This window comes from Pteronotus mesoamericanus, unplaced genomic scaffold, assembly GCF_021234165.1.
Source record: "Pteronotus mesoamericanus isolate MK-2021 breed Mesoamerican mustached bat unplaced genomic scaffold, CSHL_Meso_final contig_20, whole genome shotgun sequence".
NCBI classification, from domain to species: domain Eukaryota; kingdom Metazoa; phylum Chordata; class Mammalia; order Chiroptera; family Mormoopidae; genus Pteronotus; species Pteronotus mesoamericanus.
The window spans coordinates 3483926-3497870 of NW_026555085.1; the positions used below are offsets into that span (position 1 = coordinate 3483926).

At 42.3% G+C, this 13945-nt stretch overlaps 1 non-coding gene across 1 annotated transcript; it reads right to left on the reverse strand.

Moving 5' to 3' along the window:
• Positions 1-4877: 4877 nt before the first annotated feature.
• LOC129068018 (small nucleolar RNA SNORA31) lies at positions 4878-5007 on the reverse strand. The gene has a single exon (XR_008528836.1). It is a non-coding gene; the product is annotated as a small nucleolar RNA SNORA31 (small nucleolar RNA).
• Positions 5008-13945: the final 8938 nt, after the last annotated feature.

Sequence of the window (13945 nt, forward strand, 5' to 3'; positions counted from 1 at the left end):
AACAAAGCACTGGGCTCATCTGGGACTGAGGTTTTGTCAGATAGGTGCAAGAGATGAAAATAGAGAGGAGCCAGGAATTTGGGGCAATATCAAGAGAGTTGTTGACATGAAGGGCCGCACAGTTGAAGCAGGATAAGGTGGGGCTGCCGGGTTGGATGAAAGGACACAGCATTGATCTGGAGTTCCCAGGAGACTGAAAATGGTTGTGAGAGGAGTAGACAGACCGATGGATGGACGGTTAGGAGATGGGGGCTAAGGCAGGCTGCTGGAATGAGTGATCCTTGGGGAAGGGCTGCTGCAGATGACAAGGTGACAGAGCGAATGGGATGGCTGGTTTGAAGTACAAAATATCCAGGGGATGAGGTAACCAAGTTGTTGAGAGGTCAGGTGGGGAACGGGTCCTCCATGTGGACAATGAGATGGGAAGAGACAGTCTTCCAGGTGTCTGTGTGATGGAGAGGTCGGGCAGGTGGCAGACAGTACCAAAGGGGAGGGAGGGACAGGGGCAGTTAGCCCAGTGGCTGAGCCTCAAAGGCAGAAGGTTATTTTAAACTAGGAAGTGGGGGTTGGAGGTGGAGCAGTCTGGAGGCAACCATCTGGTTTGCAGGCTGGCGCTCAATCCACTGAGCCACACCAGCCAGGGCTTGGAGGCAACCATCTGGAGCAAGAGAAGCAGCCTCACCTATAAGAAAATAAACAGTTCTCATTTCAGAAGCCTGCAGAGGAGGCCTTGCCCTCAAGGGAGACTTAAATTTCAGTTAAAGCCAGTAAGTGGAGGGAGGCTCCTTGGGGGAAGTTAAGGATATGATATCTGCTGTTTACTTGAGAACATAAGAGTAGTTTAGGTAGGGGACAAGTAGAGGGCTTGGTCACAGCCACAAAGTACAGCAATGCCATAGAGTGGGTGGACTGCATAGTTTACATTTTCACCACTGAATGATACAAACAGGAAGGGAGACATGCTGGAACCCATCCAGTCAGACTCTTGGAAGCTGTAAAAAGTGGTGGTTAAGGATGTGGCCTCTAGAGCAGTTCTTCCTGGTTTCAAACCCGAGCCTTGTAATGTGCAACCTGTCTCTAACCTTGGGCAAGGGCTCAGGAAGCCTCAGTGTTCTCTTCTGTAAAATGTAGATAATAGTACCTACCACACAGGGTTGCTCTGATGATTCAATAATTAGAGTGTTAAATGTTTAAAACAATTGGAGCAGTGACCTCAGATACACTTGGTGGTGACACACAGGCCTGGCGGAACAACCTCTTTGCTTGCCTGGCCCCTGGCCCTGTGCCAGGTAGGAAACAAAGTGGTAACTACCTGGATGGCAATGTCCAGTTCAATAAGCAGCTGCAAATGCAAGAATTACATGAAAACACCAAGGTCAGCAAACAAGATCCCTGCGGAAAATGAATTCTTTCAGGCAGCAGCCAGCTGACACCCCCTACAAGTTGGATCTGGACAAGAAGGCTTGGTTCCTTAAGATCATGGACAGTTTTTTGCTACACATCAGGTCGATTACAGCTTCTCTAAGGATGGACTGTTTAGCTCGACTGCAAATGTATAAGACATCAATGCTGGGGATGCAGAGAAAAACCCCAAACCCACTGATCTCAAAAAGAGAGGAGATAAAAGAAAGGTGGAATTAAGATGGTTTCATGTTGAAAAAGACAGAAATACAAATGTATTATATGTCTGATTTGCCTCCAGAAATAATAGTGGATTAATTTATATACCTTATATTCAAATTTTGCAATTCTCTTGAAAGATCCTCAAAAGAATTTATTTATTTATTTTACAGTATTTTATTATTTATGCTATTACAGTTGTCCCCACCCTCTCCCTGCTACCCCCTCCACTCATCCCCCGCCTCATTCAATCCCCACACCATTGTCCATATCTATGAGTCATGCATTCGTGTTCTTTGCCTAACCCCTTTACCTTCTTTTATCCAGTGACACCCACTCCCACAGCTGTCAGTCTGTTCCATGTATCTATGCCTTTGTTTCTATTTTGTTAGTTAGTTTATTTTGTTTATTGGATTCCACATATAGGTGAGATCATCTGGTATTTGTCTTTCACTGACTGGCTTATCTCACTTAGCGTAATAGCCTCCAGGTCCATCCACATTGTCAAGAAAGGTAAGAGTGCCTTCTTCTTGTTTTTTCCTAATCCTCACCCAAGAACATTTTTTCATTGCTTAGAGAGAGAAAGAAGGAGAGAGAAAAACATTGATGCAAGAGAGAAGCATTGATTGGCTGGCTGCCTCCCATATTCATCAGGACCAGGGAACAAATCAACAATCCAGAATCCAGGCATGTGCCTTGGCCAGGAGTCAAACCCACAACTGTTCAGCTACAAGGACAATGCTCTGACCAACTGAGTCACACTGGCCAGGGCAACAGTTCCTTCTTATTTACTTCTGCATAGTATTCCACTTTGTAAATGTACCACAGCTTTTCTAAACCACTCATCTACTGATGGGCACTTAGGCTGTTTCCAATCTTGGCTATTGTGAACACAGGGGTGCATATATTCTTTTGTATTGATGTTCTGGGATTCTTAGGATATATTCCCAAAAGTGGAATTGTTGGGTCAAAAGGGGGTCTCATTTTCAATTTTTTTGAGGAAACTTTACTGTGTTCTACTATGGCTGCATCAGTTTGCATTCCCACCAACAGAGCACTAGGGTTCCCTTTTCTCCACATCCTCGCCAACACATGTTGTTTGTTGACGTATTGATAGTAAACATTCTGACAGGTGAGAGGTAATATCTCATTGTGATTCTAATTTGCATCTCTGATGATTAGTGACGCTGAACATTTTTTCATATGTCTATGGGCCATCTATACAAGGGGACCCCCCAAAAGGGCATTTATTTATAAAAAATTGTATTTACTCTTACACATATAAACCAGTCAGTTTAAACTTCAGTCCCCTTCAAAGTACTCTCCATGTGATGCAATGCACCTATTGAGATGTTTTTTTCCACGGATCAAAAAAGTTTTTGAACTTGTCTATTTTGATTCCTTTTAGTGTTACTGCCGTTTTTTGTTTCACCTCTTCCACATCAGCAAAACGTTTCCCTTTGAGGACCTTTTTCATCTGGGGGAAAAAAAAAAAAAGAACTCACTGTGGCAAGTCGCTTGAGTCAGAGTGAATAGGAATGGTGGGGTGCATGGGTAATGATGCCGTTTTCTTGGTCAAAAACTGCTGAACACTCAGTGTGGTGTGGGCAGGTGCACTTGTAAATCACTCATCATGAAATGGGAAAACGCATTGAAAAAGTTAAAAAAAAAATCCACTGAAGCCCAGTGCAGCCTCTCAAAAAAAAAAAAAAAAAAAAAAAAAAAGCCAGCTGGTACCCTTATAGAGATAGATTCCTAGAACACTCACCTAGCGGGAGAAACCTATCCTACAAGGGACCCGCCCTCCAGAAGATAATTCTGGGGTTATTTTTTTGGATACCTCCTCATATTTCTTCCTTGAGGAAGTGTCTATCCAGGTCGGTTGCCCATTTTTAATTGGGTTGTTTGTCTCCCTGGTGTTGAGTTGTGTAAGTTCTTTGATATTGTGGAGGTTAAACCCTTATCAGATGTATTATTAGTGTGTTTTCCCAGACAGTGTGTTCCCTTTTTATTTTGATGATGGGTTTTTTTAGCTGTGCAGAAGCTTTTTAATTTGATGTCCCATTTGTTTATTTTTTCCTTTGTTTCCCTTGCCCTAGGAGATATATTGGCAAAAATTTGCTATGTGAGATATCTGAGATTATATCACCTATATTTTAATGGTTTTGTGACTTACATTTAAGTCTTTTGTCCATTTTGAGTTTATTCTTGTGTGCATGACTTACTTTTAAAGTATGTCTGAATTCAGCCAATACTGAAAAAATTTCTTGAGTATGCTTCTCAAAAGACTACTTCATACAGGGGCCATTAGGTTATTTTTTTAGTTCATTTTCTTTAAAATGAATTGAAGATCAAAACAAAAGGTGAGCTAGTTTTAAACTTTTACAATAATATTACATGAACACAGTCTCCTTCTTTCCTTGATCAGAAGCTGAGGGAACACGATAAACCAGCAGCAGCACCAACACAATGGTTGCAGAGACACACCAAAGCCACCAACGCGATGCTATGTTTGCTCCTCTCCCAGAAGAATTTAAAGTCAAGCTTTACAAAGAAATCTTAAAGGAGATGGACTTTGCTGTCATTTGAAGAGGGAGTCTGTGGATCTTGCACTAACATTTTTAGATAAAGATGAAATTTAGAAGCTACAAATTACATGTCAAGGTGGCAGAGTTTTAGCTGAAGGAGAAATATATGCCTCAAAAAAAGAGGTGTGAAGTGTACAGGAAGCTGTCTCTGCACCAAAAACAGTTGGACCGGAGGCCCAAGAGGTGAACTGGGCCATTGGAATGCACCACGAATGAATAGTCATGACCAGACATAGGTTCCGTCTTGTGGATTCTGACGATGAGCAATTGCTGTTTGGTACATCCAAGAAGACCTTTGAGTAGAGTGTTCCAAGTTTTGACAAATTAGGGAGCTCCTTCCCTTACAGGTTTGTACCTGGTGTGAACTCTGTGTCCTTGAGGAATACAGAGGAAGCAGATTTTTGTTTGTTCATTTGTTTGGTTTTTTTTTCTCCTTTTCATTTAATTTGTTGGGTGACACTGGTTAATAAAAGCATACACATTTCAGATGCATCATTTTACAACTCATCATCTGTACCCTGTACTGTGTGTTCACCATCCCAAGTCAAGTTCCATCTATCACCATTTATTCCCACCATCTCCTCCTTTACCTCCCCCTAATACCCCTCCCCCCATCCAGGTAGCTGTTTTTTACTTTTACGTTTTTTTGTTTGTTTGTTTTTTTTGTGCAGATGTAGTCCCCTATTCAATCTGGGCTGCCACACAGACAGACAGAAAGCGCGGGGATTATTTTCTTTCGCATCCTAGTGCAAACCAAAAGAACAACATTAGATTGTTCAAGGTCTATCAGTGGATGCAGTGTTTTTTACTTTTAAATCCTCCACCAAAGGTGGTTGGGTGGCCATGAAATCATTGGTCAAGCACAGGATGGGATTATAAGAATCAGGTTGAGGAGACCTTAAGAAAAAAGGGAGGAAATGCTAGAGGGTAAGAGGCTTTCCTCAGTTTCCCTCTAGGCAAACAGAGGCTTCTGGCATCCAAGTTCCCTCTGTGCTTCAGAAAGAGCAAGACATGACTACATTCCACCCTTGACCAGCTGAAACCTGGTGTCTTCCCTTAAGCCTCTGTTCAGGCCACTCTTCCAGAGGCACAAATACACCTCTGGTGCCAAGTCCAAAAGACATCACTGATTCATTTACACTAACTCGGGCAGTGAATTGGAATGTAGGGTATGGCAAAGGGCTCACTTGTAGAAAAGAAACAACCTCACATTTTGAAGGTGGGAGTGTGGGGCCTGGGGACCCTTGGAATCACTGTGCTAGCTAGTAGCTAGCATGTCCTCTCCAGTTATTTAATCAAATTTTAATCTGGGTGCTGCTAGGAAGGGATTTTGAACATATAAATAAAGTCTTTTTTAAAAAATATTTTATTTATTTTTAGAGAGAAGGGAAGGGAGGGAGAAAGAAGCATCAATGTGTGGTTGCCTCTCATGCTCCCCTTGCTGGGGACCCGGCCTGCAACCCAGGCATGTGCCCCAAGCGGGGACCAGGGAATCGAACTGGCGACCTCTGGTTCACAGCCTGGCACTCAATCCATTGAACCACACCAGCCAGTAACCAGTTAAATTTAAATAAGTTAACATTAAAAGGTCAGTTCCTCAGTCACACTAATGCACAAAGTGCTCTATAGCCATGAGTGGCACATGTCTATCATCAGTCGTCACACGAGGGTGCACTGGCCAGTGCTGATTCCTGCTTCTGGCTCATCTTCCTCTTTACAGCCATCCTCTCTATTTTCATCTAGCAGTTTGCATGGTTTTATTTTTTAGATTGAACCTTGGACATGGCTTTAAGAACTTAAGAATTTATGACAGGTTCTCTGTCTTCTTCCTTCAGGCTCCTCTCTGGTAGAAGGGCAGTGTCAGGAGAAAACAGAGAAAGGGGCTGCCCATATAAATAAAGTCTTAAATCAGTTTATCTTCTGTGTGGTGGACCTAACTCAATCCCATCCAAGCCTTTTTTTTTTTTAAGGTAATAGATTTTTTTAAAAAAGAATCTATTTATTTTGAGAGAGAGGGGAAGGGAGGAAGAGAGAGAGAGAGAAACATCAATGTGTGGTTGCCTCTTGTGCACCTCCTACTGGGACCTGGCCCACAAACCAAGGCATGTGCCCTGACTGGGAACTGAACTGGCAACCATTTGGTTTGCAGGTCAGCACTCAGTCCACTGAGCCACACCAGCCAGGGCCCATCCAAGGCTTTTTAATAGTGGCTGGAAATGAGAAAATGTATTTCCACATTCTGGGACTTCCTTACTCACCTCAATCTAGCAGCTGAGACCAGCTGCCAGCTCTCCACAGGCCCTGGACTAGGCCTTGTGGCTGCAGAGAAAAGAATCAGAGAAAACTCAGGAATAAAAATGGAGACAGTGACACTTCCAAGTCAAACTATTAAGTCTTCAGAAAGTCAAGGATAAAGAAGCAGGGGACCAGAGAAAATTTCAAGCTAGTTAATGAAATCTTGGAGTGATCAGGAAATCCAGTTTTCTTGAAGAATGGGATATAGCTGGAGATGAGGAACAGCGATCATGCACTGATAAAACCAAAGCAAATGCCAAGGTTCTCAAGCATAGAGGCGTAAAGGGGAGCTGGTTACAAGGCCTACAGATGATGCCTGTGGGACTTTTCAGGTCTATTAATGAGGTCAACCAGAAGTCAAGGAGCAATCCCTTCCCCTGTCTTTATATGGAAGCCCTACATGGGATCCTGGGATATAAATGGGAAGACAATGCTTTCTCAGGTAGTCCCTATGCAGACTGAGGGACCTCTTCCTCCTGACTACTAGCTAGAGGCCTGACCTATCCATGTTCTCTTCAAGGAGCTGCTGTCCCTCCACCTCCTACATATGATCTCTACTGAGGACCCTCAGGAATCCAGATGAGACCCTTGGACCCTGAGCACTCCATGGTCATCTCTGTAGCTGTGTCCTGAATTTCTCCCACAAGACTTCACCCTTCAGCAGCCATGTTGGCCTCCTCTGACTCTGATTCAGAGCCTGAACTTAAAGGTAAGTTGAACCCTGATCCTAAGTCCATTTTAGAGACAATAGGATATCACAGTTCCATATACTCATGACTCCTTCCCTTCTCCAAACCCAAGGTAATATATATCCAAAAACACACATTAAACTATACAAAACAATTTGACAAAATTAAATGAAAAAATTAAAAATCCACATTCATAATGGAAGATTATGGCATATATTTTTCAACAACCAATTAAAAAAACACACACACAAGGGAAGACCACTAAGGACACAGAACATTTGAAGAACACAATTAACAACTTGACCTATGACAAATATAGACCATTTCCTCCAACAGCAAAAGAATCCAGAATTTTTGTATATCAAACTTTATTTACCAAAATTACCTTATGGCATGTTACAGAACAAACTTCAAAAAATGTCAAAGGATTGAACCCATTTGGTATATACTCTTGGAAAGGTATAAATCAATAATCAAATGATAAGAAATAAATTAAACTGCTTAGATGTCAAGCAATATTTTTCTAAACAATCCCTAGATTAAGGAAAATACAATAGAAATTTTAAAATCTCTTGAACTGAATAATATCAAAACTTGATAAAAACATATCAAAACTTGTTAAATACAACTGAACAGTGTTTTGAGAAAAATTTACATCACTAAATCTTTATGTTAGAGAAGGAGACGGCTAAAAACAAGTGATTTGAGAGTCATCTTGTTACCAAAGAGCAATTGGGGTGCTGATGCCCACCGCCACCTGCTAGGCAAAATTCTAGGGGCAAAGTTTTGGTGATAAAGGACAGGAATCTTTATTCAAAAGCTTCACAGTTTTGGCTTCTGGCCAATATGGAGGCATAGGTAGATATACTTTGCTTCCTTGAACAACCAAAAGAAGGACAGTAACAATTAAAAACAAAAAACAAGAACTGTCAGAAAACTGAACCATAGGAAGTCCAACAACCAAGCAGTTAAAGAAGAAACATTCATCTAGAACTGCAGGAGAGGCAGATACAGGCAGCCAGGGTGGAGAGAACATGTGGCCAAGGCGGTGGCTGGAGGACCAGGTGGACGAGGCCATAGGTGGGGGTCCCACATTTGTGTTCAGATAAACCAGGAGGAACAACAGGGGAGCGAGACAGACTGCACAACCCAGGGTCCCAGTGTGGGAAAAGAAAGCCTCAAAACCTCTGGCTGTAAAACCTGTGGGGGTCGCAGTGGCTGGAGAAACTCCCAGCCTCACAGGAGTGTTCTCTGGAAAGACCCACAGGGTCCTAGAACATATACAAATTGACCCACCTGGGAATCAGCACCAGAAGGGTCCGATCCACTTGTGGGTAGCAGGGGAAGTGACTGAAAGCCAACTGAGAGTCAAGCAAGGGGCATTGTTCCCTCTCTGACCTCTCCCCCACATACAGCACTACAACACAGAGATGTGAGTTGCTCTGCACTGGTGAATACCTAAGGCTCTGCTGCTTCCAATGTAACAGGTGAGCTGAGACAAAAAGAAATATGGCCCAAATGAAAGAACAGATCAAAGCTCCAAAAATACTACTAAGCAAAGAAAAGATCGACAATGTATCAGATGCAGTGTTCACAACACTGGTAATCAGGATGCTCACTGAAATGGTTGAGTACAGTCACAAAATAGAGGAAAAAGTGAAGGCTATGCAAAATGAAATAAAGCAAAATAAACAGGGAACCAACAGTGAAGAAAAGAAAACCGGGACTCAAATCAACTATTGGGAACAGAAGGAAGAAATAAATATGCAACCAGAACAGAATGAAGAAACAAGAACTTTTTTAAAAAATGAGAGAGGCTTAGGAACCTCTGGGACAACTTTGAACATTCCAACATGTGAATCATAGGGGTGCCAGGAGGAGAAGAGGAAGGACAAGAAATTGAAAACTTATTTGAAAAAATAATGAAGGAGAACTTCCCCAATCTGCCAAAGGAAATAGACTTCCAGGAAGTCCAGGAAGCTCAAGAGTCCCAGAGAAGTTGGACCCAAGGGAACACACACCAAGGCACATCATAATGATATTACCCAAGATTACAGACAAGGAGAGAATCTTAAAAGCAGCAAGAGAAAAGGAGACAGTTACCTACAAAGGAGTTCCCATAAGACCAGCATCTGATTTCTCAAAAGAAACCTTACGGGCAAGAAGGAGCTAGAAAGAAGTATTCAAAGTCATGAAAGACAAGGACCTCCATCCAAGATTACTCTATCCAGCAAAGCTATCATTTAGAATGGAAGGGCAGATAAAGTACTTCCTAGATAAGGTCAAGTTAAAGGAGTTCACCATCACCAAGCCCTTATTATATGAAATGTTAAAGGGACTTATCTAAGAAAAAGAAGACCAAAACTATGAACAGTAAAATGACAACAAACTCACAACTATCAACAACTAAACCTAAAACAAACAAACAAACAAAAAACCTAAGCAAACAACTAGAACAGGAACAGAATCACAGAAATGGAGAACACATAGAGGGCTGTAAGTAGGGAGGGCGTGGGAAAAGAATGAGGGAAAAAATACTGGAAATAAGAAGCATAAATGGTAGGTACAAAATAGACAGGGGGGAGGTTAAGAATAGTATAGGAAATGGAGAAGCCAAAGAACTTATATATACGTCCCATGGACGTGAACTAAGGAAGGCAGCGGAGAATGATGGTGGGGATGGGCAGCGCCAGGTGGAAGGGAATAAAGGGGAGAAAAAAAATGGGACAACTGTAATAGCATAATCAATAAAATATACTTTAGCCCTGGCTGGTGTGACTCAATACATTGAGCACCAGCCTGTGAACCAAAGGTTTTCCAGTTCAATTCCCAGTCAGGGCACGTTACACCTGGGTTGTGGCCCAGGTCCCCAGTAGGGGGTACGTGAGAGGTAACCACACACTGATGTTTCTGTCCCTCTCTTTCTCCCTCCCTTCCCCTCTCTCAAAAAATAAGTATATAAAATATTTTTAAATAAAATATACTTTAAAAAAACTTCATAATTTTGAATAAAAGCTTTACACATGCATTGGTCACTTAAGCCTGTCAATTAAGGCTAAACTCTTTAACACCTGAGTTCTCCTATCTTTCCCCCTTTTATTTCTTATTTCTGTAGCGTTAGTTTGCAAACTTAAACAACATAAGATACAAAAGCCACACAAGTTTGGAAGAAGAGCAGGGTTCTGTCTCAGAGCACCTCTAGAACATCTAAAGAATAACCCTGCCACTCTGCCAGGTCAGCCTGATGCTAAGCTGTGCCTAGAGTTCCTTTCCATCCAAACTACCATCTGTTGTCCATTGGGAAATGCAGGCAGCTACAGCACAATCATCCAGGCATCCTCAAGGAAGAGAGCCCGAGAGCCAGAGCCCCCAGTGACCATCCCAGAGCCTGAGAGTGCTTTTTGTGTATCAGATCTTCTCACCCACAATTCCATGCATTCTGGAGGCATTCAGCTTCTCAGCCAATCCCATCCTAGACTGTTTACAATTGCCTTGGGCATCCTCCTCCCACGGCCCCTCCCCACTCCTTCCCAGTGGTCTGATCAGATCTCTCTGTATCAATTTTGAGATACTAGAAAAAAAGTTAGCATATCAAACTCAAACACAGAAAATAGGATAAATGAAAAAGAGATACCATCAATAAATTAGAAATGAAACTGGAAAAGCTGGTATTTGTGCTGCCTGTCACTACCAGAACCAATAAGTAGAGAGAGGGATTGAATCTTTATGGGCACTTTATTCAGATGGCCAGTGATCTGAGAAGACGGCAGGTTATGTACACTAAGAGACTGTCTTATATTCCATTTCAAACAGCCCCTTTTTATAAGGAGAAGAAAAGTGTTGTAAGCGGTTTAGAATTCAGGGAAAAGTTTAATCAGATAAAAAGCTGCAGCATTCTTTTATCTGTTGACCAGTGATTCTTTATCTGTGTCCTGGGCAGTAGTCTTTATCTGCATCTTGGTCAGCAGACATTCTTTCCCTGGAGCGCAATGGCTCAGAGGCTTGCTTGCAGTCCTCCTGGGGCACAAAGGTGGAACTGCTTATGGTCTCGGGGAGTCAGGGTGGGTCATACCTTCAGTTTCTGAAACAGTAGCTTTTTACACGCATTAATTACTAATCTTATTGACTGTTACCTAAAACTAAACTTTTCCAACTCTTGAGTCCCCCATCAGAAAAAGAAATGGTCAATGAAGAAATTCAACAAAGTGGGGCGGAAAAAAAGGCAGTTCCTGGAGCAGAGTAAGCATTCCGTATGTTACATTATTGTCACTCAAGCAGGGTGCACACAGGGCTTACAAGAGGGCGTGGACACACCCTGGAGCAGGTTGGTCCAGCAGCTCTGCTGACCCCAGCTGAGTGGAGCGAGGTGAGAACTGGGATGGAGGAATTCAGGAGGGCAAAGAGAAGCCTCTCAGGGCTACATGTCTGTTACATGTAAAGTGGACATGGCTAAACTTCCCTGTGTGCAGTGGCTTAACAAGTAGGGTAGGGTGAGAGAGATATTTTGTCCTTAACATTGTAGAATTGCTGGTATGTAGTAACAATAAAAAGTTGGTTTTAGAATATAAAGTTCCCTACAGAAAACATACCCTCTTACTGCCTGTCCCAGGGGCCCCCACCCCGCCCTGGGTAAGCCACAGCCTGAGTGCCCATCTGAGTACAGTCCCACTCCTCTTCCGGCCTGGGGGCTCCCATGGGAATCCAAGACAAGTGAGGATTCTTTTGAACCTAGTAGCATAGTTTTGTGAAGCAATGTTTGTATAAGAAAAGTGTTTCCTAAATGTATGATGAACTAATGAAAAACTGAAGTAATAAGGGAGGCAAGAAAATATGGGCAGAAATTATAGAAGTAGACATTTAGTTCAAACATAAAGAAAACCTTCCCAATTACCATGACTGTAAAAAAAGACAAAATGTGAAACTACCATTTCATCAGAGACCTAGGGATTCTTAACTTTTTTTTAAAAGGTTTTATTTATTTATTTATTTTTAGACAGAGGGGAAGGGAGGGAGAAAGAGAGGGAGAGAACATCAGTGTGTGGTTGCCTCTTGCGTGCCCCTCACTGGGGACCTGGACCGCAACCCAGGCATGTGCCCTGACTGGGAATTGAACCAGTGACTCTTTGGCTGGAAATGCTTGCAGGCCAATACTCAATCCACGGCACCACACTAGCCAGGATGGGATCCCTAACCTTTTTATACTCTGGATCCCTTTGGCAGTCTGGCGAAGTCTATGGAGTCTCAGAATATTTTTTCAACTGCATAAAATAAAAAAAACAGGATTACAAAAGAAAACAATTATGTCAAAGTAATCAAAATAGGGAACAAATGTGTGATGATAAGATCTAGTGGTAAGTCTAACCATGACTATAACTACAAAGTAAAGATGAGCACATATAACATTTTGAAATTTCTGCAAGTGAAAGATGATATAAAAGTCTGTGATTCTGGCTGGGGGAAGGTGGGCAAAGCGAGAAAAAGCAGGGACAGCTATAATAGCATAAACAACAAAATACATACAAAAGAAGTCTGTGATTCCCGTTGGTGATAGTCACAGGTACTGCTAATACTGCTGTGGCTTGTTGCCTACATTTATTTTTGGGAAAAAATGCTAAGTTTTAGTTTGAGGTTAGTGAAAATAAAATGTAATTTTCCCATCCTCATTCACAGATCCTTTGGGGTCCTGGGTAAGAGCCCTGCAGTACAACCAGCAAAGAGTCTGAGGGGAAAGGAAGCTCAGTCAAGAATATGGTGTTTCCTGCCCATGAGCCTTCTGACCCTTAGTCCCTGCTACCTAGATCCTGAAACTGTCCTGGATTCTGTCCTTTTCCAAAGCCTGCCTGTTCAGCTTTTCCTTCAGTTCTGTAAATATCCTTCTAATAACTTACTCTTACTCCCTGGAGTTAATTTGCTATTTCCCTACAGCCAGCTGCTCCCTCAGCTCCATGACTCCCAGCCTGGAATTATGGCACAATGGGTGAATGTGGCACAGAAGGTCCAAGCCACAGAGTGGCTGTGTGGCATGGGGCTCACTACTTATTCAAGCATATGAAATGGGAAGAACAGCTCCTTACAGTGCAGGTGTGTGAATCCAGTGAGATTAAGTATCTGCTCTGAAGTCAGGGACTGCAGAACACAGAGAAGGGGATCAATAAATGTGTCTCAGTTTAATGAATATTATATCTGAAAATACTCTGTAAACTCTAAAATGCAATGTGAATTGCTGTATCCGTTATTCTCAGTACGAAAAGAGCTGATCTCTCTTCTTCTCCAAGTTTTGTCTTGGTGTTGCTTTCTCCTTTTGTCCTTGAGTCTTTGCCCTAAATCTATGTTAGAACCCAGCCAATTAGCCTGCTTCTCCTAATGTCTGCTTTCCTGAAATAAGAAAAGTCACCTTTATTAAGTGAAGGGTGGGTGGGTCCATATGGATAGGATGGGAAGAAAAAAGGATGTCCCTCATTTCTTTTGTCCTTGGAGTACATATCCGTATTCTATAGTTCTGAAATTGATGCTGAGATGGGCACCCTCATGTTATGCTGAAACAGAGCTGTTGAACACAGAATAAGTATTTCCCTGAGAGTCCAGTTAAGAAATAACTCAGCACAGATGTGGACAAAGATAAAAATGATTTTTTAAAAAAGGGTTGACATCCCTGAGCAGCGTGGGATTGCTGTTACAACCCATAAGGACACCTCCAAACTCTTTCTATATGACTCTAGGTTAAGAATACAGACATTGTACCAGATACAGACA